General features: G+C 39.5%; 1 pseudogene; it reads left to right on the top strand.

Annotated features, from left to right (window-relative positions):
- Nucleotides 1-1326: 1326 nt before the first annotated feature.
- Nucleotides 1327-7051, top strand: LOC118230176 (annotated as a pseudogene).
- The last annotated feature ends 907 nt before the right edge of the window (nt 7052-7958 follow it).

Here is a 7958-nt window from a genome sequence, read left to right on the forward strand (position 1 = left end):
GGTTTTATGGCCACACCTGGAGGAGATGCAACAGCGTTGCGTTTGGAGATCTCCCATCTTGGTGATACTTTGTGTACTCTGGATGTAGTGTTTCTGCTTGCTCCAGGGAACAACATGACCTCCAATTGCACTATTGAGGAGGCTGCCAGGGCCTTTGGGACTCTCCTCAGTGTTGCATTACAACACTAGCCAAACAAGGTATGTGTGAAATCATTAACACACTCAGACAAAGGCAGTAATGTCCTTCAGTAGAATGTTATGTGTTCTCAAAGGGAGTAGTAATAGTCACAGAAATTAAGTAGGTTTTGTTTTAGTGCTAATAGCAATTTGTTATTTGTAGGTGTTTGTGGTGGATTTCCCCATACCACATGTACATGCAACACTGGAGTACCAGCTTCTGCTAAAACAGGAATATCACCGAGTTGCAGCAAAGATGGGGGTGCGGTACTTCTCAACAAACAATGTTTTCCAGCCATCCAAAAGGTATATTCCAAGAAGCTGTCGATACAACATCACTGTTCTTGGAGTACATAGTACATTCTTATACATGTTTCTCTGGGACTTAATTATTATTGTCATTCCTTTTTGTTTAAGGCATCTGTGATGTCATGATCTGGTACACCTAAGTGATGACCAAGGTATGCCTCTCCTTGCGGACTTCATTTGGATCACTTCATACAGCATCCTGCACATCCCTGTCAATCCTGTGCCACTTAGAGTGCATCCTACACTCAAACGATGCTTCCACAAAAACAAGAAGGAGCATGGTACTTCATCACAGCTAGTGTGTTGATCCATCTCAACGCTCAGCAACATCCTATCGGCCCTTTCCAGGTAATAACTGCTCTGTGTGTTACATAAAATTGTCCATTGTTAGTGGTGTCCAATGTTTGAACTATGTTGTGTCGCTGTTTTTTTCTCTTTTTTTTTGGTTTTTCTAAACCCATACGTCTGTATGTTCTTTTGTGCAGCTGTTAAAATTAAGTATTTCGACCATGACCAATGGACACGTCTGGTGCCTACTGTTCCAGGTAATTCTTGCATGCCAATGTGTCTGTGTCCCGATATGTTACTGTTACGTTGGAGACCCATATTTCATTTAAGTCATGTTGTTTGTGCTTGTTTCTAGATGTGAGGATGCAGGTTTGTATACGTCAGCATGCTGCCAAAGGACTGTTTGTTGACATACAGCAAGTACGTTTCTGTTGATGTATTCACTTTGTTGAACTGTTCAATTACGTTTTCTAAAAAGTATTCTGTAAGTATTCAACATAATTAACTCCTAACATCAACTTGTGTTTACTGCGAATTGTCAACGGGGGTAGGATGGAACACATCTTTGACACATACGTCCTATGTTACCCTTCGGCCTACCGCCAGAACACCAAGCCTGTCCATGACCCAGCACCTCAGTCCGTGGCTGAGAAGAAATCCCTGCACATCAAAAAGCAAAGTGCTGTTGGTTCAGGGCATGTGGGTCGTAGGCCTTTGGTAGTAGTTGACAGGGTCAAAGAAGTTGTAGGACAAGAAGATGTTAGGGACAAGGTAGTAAGGAGGAGAAAGATGGGAAACATACACACCAGTGTTACACAGACAGAACAGAAGCAGGAGTTGCCTACTGAGAGAGCACTGAAACAGGAGTTGGCTAGTCAAATAGTACAGAAACAGAAGTTTGGTAGGGATGAAGGAAGTGTTGTTGGTCAGGGCAAAGGGGGTCACATGCCTTCAGAAGTAGGCAAAGGGCTTCAGGATACACAACACATACACAGGGTATATAGCTGGGTGATGGTATCTAATTTCTGTGTTCCCTTCCAGCCCACTTTTGAATGTCCCAATAAGTTTAGTATTGCAGAAGTACGTGATGACAACACATTGCCAATAGCTTGTGAGCCAAATGGGGTGAAATCATTGGCAAGTAAGACACCAAATACACAGGACAACAAAGGGGGGATGCCTTCTGTGCATGACACAAGTGGGGGAGATTCAGGCCATAACAAGACAATGTGCTTACAGACAGTAGCGCATGCTGATATTGAAAACAAACAAAAGGAAATAAACAGCAGACCGGCTGCAGTACTTGTCATAAGAAAGGGCAAGAACCACATAAGAGGATGTACAGGTGAAGGCAACTCAATATTTCAGACGGCAATTAACATAGAGCAGCATGGTATCCAACTTAGAAGTGGCAATCCAAACAAGGCCAATGGCAATTGCTTGTATGAATCCATTATTGATAGCATAAATGCAAGAGAATGTTTTGCAGGACAGAAAGGCCTGCGCACTATAGAAAGGTCTGGAATACTGTAGGTGAACAGAAAATTAAGGTATCTCCATACTATCCAAACGTATATACAGAACAGCAGTGGAGAGAAGCATGGCAAATTTTTCAAACAACTAACCAATATGACCTTGACTATTTTGGTGATATGGCTATCCTTAGTTGTGCTCATACTACTAAGAAAGATATCCTTGTTTTCAACACACCTTGGAAAACAACAACTGCTCAAACTCATAGTCGAATATATGTAATATCTGCTGATGCAATAGATCCAGCAAATGCAAGATACTCATGTTCCATTGGTGTTTGCATACAATGGCCATCATTTTGAAAGCCTCATTCCTGTTTCTAATGTTGATGTTGACAAAACAATTGTTTTGGTGGATGCATACAAGACTGGCACGTATAAGACTCCTAGGTCTTTAGCACAAATGTTTGAGCTCATTGGAAATGATTTACACAACACAGAAAGAGATTGTCCCATAACAAATAAAACCATATGTACACAGACCACATAAAACCAGAAAAGAACAGAGCTTGCAGCTACCACCAGTAATGTCCAGATTCAAAATTACGCTCCTAAATCCCAGAATTTAGATGAAGGCAGTAATACCAGTGATACCCTTCCCTACAACAATAACTTCCCTAGATGTATGCAAGGGCTGTCAAAAGCCATTTCAAAGGCTGATAGTACATTTGAGCTGATCAAAACAATGTCAATTACATTACGACATGAAATCTAAGAGCAATCCAACAATGCCTAATCCAAGTGCAGATGAAGTTGTTTTTGTCAATGAAATGGAAAGCCCATGTCTCACATTCTCTCCTTTCACTATGGAGCAAAAAAACCACTTTGTTAAAAAATTAACATCATCCACAACTCACCTGAATATGTTGATACACAAGAACCAGTTCCAATGAATGTCCCAATGAATGATCCTTGTGAGACAAAGGCTATTGTAGGTGATGGTAACTGCTTTTTCAGAGCTTTGTCATTTTCCATTAGTGGAAGTGAAGGTCATCACAGAAAAATCTGACTAGCTGTGGTTAAACATATGGAAACAAACGCATCACAGTATGCTCCTATTCCCATAGATGGATATTTTTCTGTTGAAAACTATGTGAAAGCATCACGTATGAAATATGTTCAAACTTGGGCAACTGAGGTGGAAATACAAGCAGCTGCAGATCTCTTTGGAGTTGATGTTTTAACATACAGTCGCAACAAGTGGTTCAAGTATTCCACAGCAAATGGAAAGACAGTTCACACAGCTATATACCTAAAACACTGCAACGCGTCTCATTACGAAGTAGTTACATGCGTTAAGCAACACAATTCTGACCTATGCACTAAACTCTGCAACAAATCCAATGAATGCCCTCAGTCACATCAGATAAGGAGTTCATCAAGTCGACGTGAGCTTGACAGAAAAAACAAACAATATGAAATAAACAAACAATTCCGAAATGCAAAAAATAAAAGAGGAATTAAATGATACAATGAAGATGAAAACTACAAGAAAACTGTCAAAGAAGGCAGCATAAACAAATACGGCACTGATGCCCAACACCGGACAAATGTGAAACAAAACAGTGCACACAAATATGCCACTGATGAACAACACCGTGCAAATAAGAAAAAGTGCATCATAGAAAAATATGCCACTGATAAACAACACCATGCAAGTACAAAACAATACAGCATAGACAAATATGCCACTGATGAACAACACCGTGCAAGTACAAAACAATACAGCATAGACAAACATGCCACTCATGACCAACACCGCACAAGTACAAAACAATATAGCATAGACAAATATGCCACTCATGACCAACACCGCACAACTGTGAAACAATACAGCATAGACAAATATGCCACTGATCAACGACACCGTGCAAGTACGAAACAATACAGCATAGACAAATATGCCACTGATCAACAACACAAGGAAAATCTGAAACAGTACAATATTACCAGAAGGATTGAATCAAAGAAACAAAGACAACAAATGGACTACATTGTTCAAGAATTCAAAGACAAGGTTAGGACTGGTCCCCAATATTTGTGCTCCATATGCCATCAACAATTGTTTAAACATCAAGTCATACAATGTAACAAAGCCACATATGGAAAAAGAGGGAATGCTATAGCTTCATTAGCCAGTAAATGCATCACTGAAACGTACCTTCACAAATGCGAAAGCACCTCTGTAAAACACTGTACAGATCCTAATAGTACACTGTGGATTTGTTACACGTCACAGAAAACTTCTTGATGGCAGAATGCCTCCGGAAACCAATAATTTGGTTTTGGATCCCATTCCACCACAGCTGAAGAACTTAAATTTGTTGGAACAACATTTGATTGCAATAAACATTCCTTTTATGAAGATGCTTGCTTTACCAAAAGGGGGACAAAATGGTGTTCATTGACCTGTCACGTGTGTACCATCTAATGTCCCTCAGATTGCAAGTGTACTTCCAAGACCAGAGCATGATGATTTGATGATCCGTGTGAAATTAAAGAGAAAGTTAACATGCAAAGGCCACTATGAATATCAATATGTAAACACTGCTGCTATTCATAAAGCGTTCTCATATTTGAAACAACATAACCCATGGTATAAAGATATTACCTTCAACAACGAATGGATTAATCCACTGAACAAAATTGAACAATCCAATGAAAATGATGACATAAATCAGCACACGTGAAGCTGTGTCTTTTGACAATGAAAACTGTGTTGAGGTTAATCCAGAAAACGCTAATGATGAACAATCCACTGAAACAAAACCAGATGATGAAGACATTGATGAATCAATACATGATACACAGCGACATGGAATGTTCAATGATACATGTTTACAACCTGTTGATATTGTCCAAGAGGTGATGGATCAGCACTTTGATGGAATTTTGTCTCTGGCCCCAGCACAAGACAACAATCCAGTCAGATTATTAACCAATGAAGGCAATGAATCAAAATGCTTTCCTGTTCTTTTCCCCAAAGGAACCGATACTTTTAATGATACTAGGGAAGAAAAGCTGACCTTGTGTAGATATTTCAATAACCGGATACTCAATGCAGATGGAAGATTTGCAAAGAACCTGGACTACATTTTTTATGCACAATACTTATCTGAGATTAACCAAGTGGTCTCAAATGTATCTATTGCACTAAGAAAAGGATACGACTCTGGCAGAAAAATTACATCAGATATGCTAATGAACAAAGATTCACTTCGAAGAATTCTTAATTTTGACGAGGGATACAAATTCATGAAACCTATCAGAGGCACACCTGCTTTCTGGAAAGCAGAAAGATCTTTTTGCAATGGTCAGACAACTTGGAATCCCAACATGGTTTTGTTCATTTTCTTCAGGTGACATGCGATGGAAAGAGACATTGGAAATTTTCCTCCGGCTAGAAGGGAAACATAAATGCTGATGATCTGGACTGGTCAGAAAGATGTGATCTCTTGAGAAAGAATCCCGTAACAGCTGCCAGAATGTTTGATTATCGCTTTCATTGTTTCCTTAAAGATGTCATCATGTCACCAGCTCAACCAATTGGAAAAATTGTTGACTACTTCTACAGAGTGGAATTTCAGCAACGAGGTTCACCTCATACTCATTGTCTATTCTGGGTTGAAAATGCACCTCAAGTTGATAAACGCTGATGATGCAGATGTTGTAGCATTTGTTGATCAATATGTGACATTTGAAATGCCACCTCTTGATGATAAGGAAATGCACGACATTGTCTCTACTGTGCAACAACACAGCAAAAGGCATTCAAAGAGCTGCAGAAAAAACAAAACTGTCTGTCGCTTTAACTTCCCACGGCCACCATCAAAAAACACTTTCATCACAAGGAATAAAATTTCTGAAGAACAAATGCACCACAATAGTGAGCCTAACCGAAAAGAACCACAACAACAAATCAATCATCCAAGGCTTTCAATGGAACTTGCAGGACAGATTATGGAGAGAGTACGGCAAGTTGTGATGAATGCTGACATATCTTTTGACTCTGCAGATTCCCTCTTTGCATCTATTGGTATATCCCAGGAGCTGTTTGAAGCTGCATACATATGCATGACAAAAAAACCAATGTTGTTTTACAGAGAAAACCATCCGATGTTTGGGTAAATCAGTATAACACACACCTTCTCAGATGCTGGAATGCAAATATGGATATTCAGTATGTTGTTGACGCCTACTCTTGCATTGTGCATATAATATCTTATATATCTAAGCAAGAGAGAGAAATGGGATTATTGCTACAACGAGCACAAAAAGAGGCCTCAAATAATATTGATGCCAAACTAGCCTTACAGAAACTTGGCAGTGTTTATCTTCGTAACCGAGAAGTATCTGCACAAGAGAGCATATACCGATTAACAAATATGAGACTCAAAGAGGGATCAAGAAAGGTTCAGTTCATTCCAACTGGTGAACATCCTATCAAAATGAGTCTTCCACTTCATCTTCTTCAGAAAAGACTTGAATGTATTAACACTGAAAAAGACAGCATATGGATGAACAGCATCACAGACAAATACAAAGGAAGACCAAAAACAGAAGCATTTACCGAAATGTGTTTGGCAATCTTTGCATCACACATCAAATTATTGGGTCTCATGCAGCCTACAACACAAGACCAATGCCATTACGTAACTGAAGACAACTATGAACTGAACTGCACTAATCCATCCACTACTGTTTCCGATACATTGATTTCTTTGTGCCAGCCCACCACATATTGATTTTATATTTTCTTTACTCTTTAAAATGAGTAAAATCTTCTTTCATTCCACAGCTGCGCATAGCACATTGCTTTACTCAGCCCCTCCTTGCCCCTCTCTCTCTCTCTCTTTCTCTCTCACACACACAAATACATTGACAACAGATCCATCTCTGAATAGCCGCTCCTCTCCGTGCACACTCAATGAAAACATAATCATACACGATAGGAAGGTTTGTCGTTGCTTTTCTCCACAGACAACACGGCTGCCTGAATTCCTGAATACAATCAATCCGGACTTCACAAATAGTCTCATGAACACCTCTGCACACATTTCCCATATCTGATGCATTCAACTTAACTCTAAGTTCATCTATCTATGTTCTTAACACAACACTGTCAATCTCAGACCCCCAACTCTTCAAATAAGTTATTAACAAGCATGTAAGGAGCCTAGCTACTAAGGATCACTATAAGTTAACATTACAATACAGCTGGCTTGTCAAGGTTAGCACACTCTCATACAACTACCGTGAAAACTACCTGACTTGTTTACATTTTGGACACGTGACTACTGGGTACATCTATCGCTGTTTCCGTCGCAGCACTTTCAACACAAGCAATATCAGAATAAAATTTCTTATGATGAAGACTGCCTTACCCAAAACCACAGTAAACTGTTAACACAGCACCACAATTATCGATATATAGCACCTTTGGGGAAAAATGCTATACTCTGTAAATGCATTGCACTAGTTATCCCCGTTTCCAGTATAATCTGTCAACATCATTTCTCGACAATGAACAGGGTAAAAGCATCAGTTTAAAAAGCACACATTTTCTTTATGTTACTGCACTGTCTGGTTTTCTTCCTCTTTTTCTTTTTGCTTTATCCTCAGGTGAAAACACACCTCCAAAACCAGCTTGAC

Source organism: Anguilla anguilla, chromosome 6 (assembly GCF_013347855.1).
Source record: "Anguilla anguilla isolate fAngAng1 chromosome 6, fAngAng1.pri, whole genome shotgun sequence".
NCBI classification, from domain to species: Eukaryota; Metazoa; Chordata; class Actinopteri; order Anguilliformes; family Anguillidae; genus Anguilla; species Anguilla anguilla.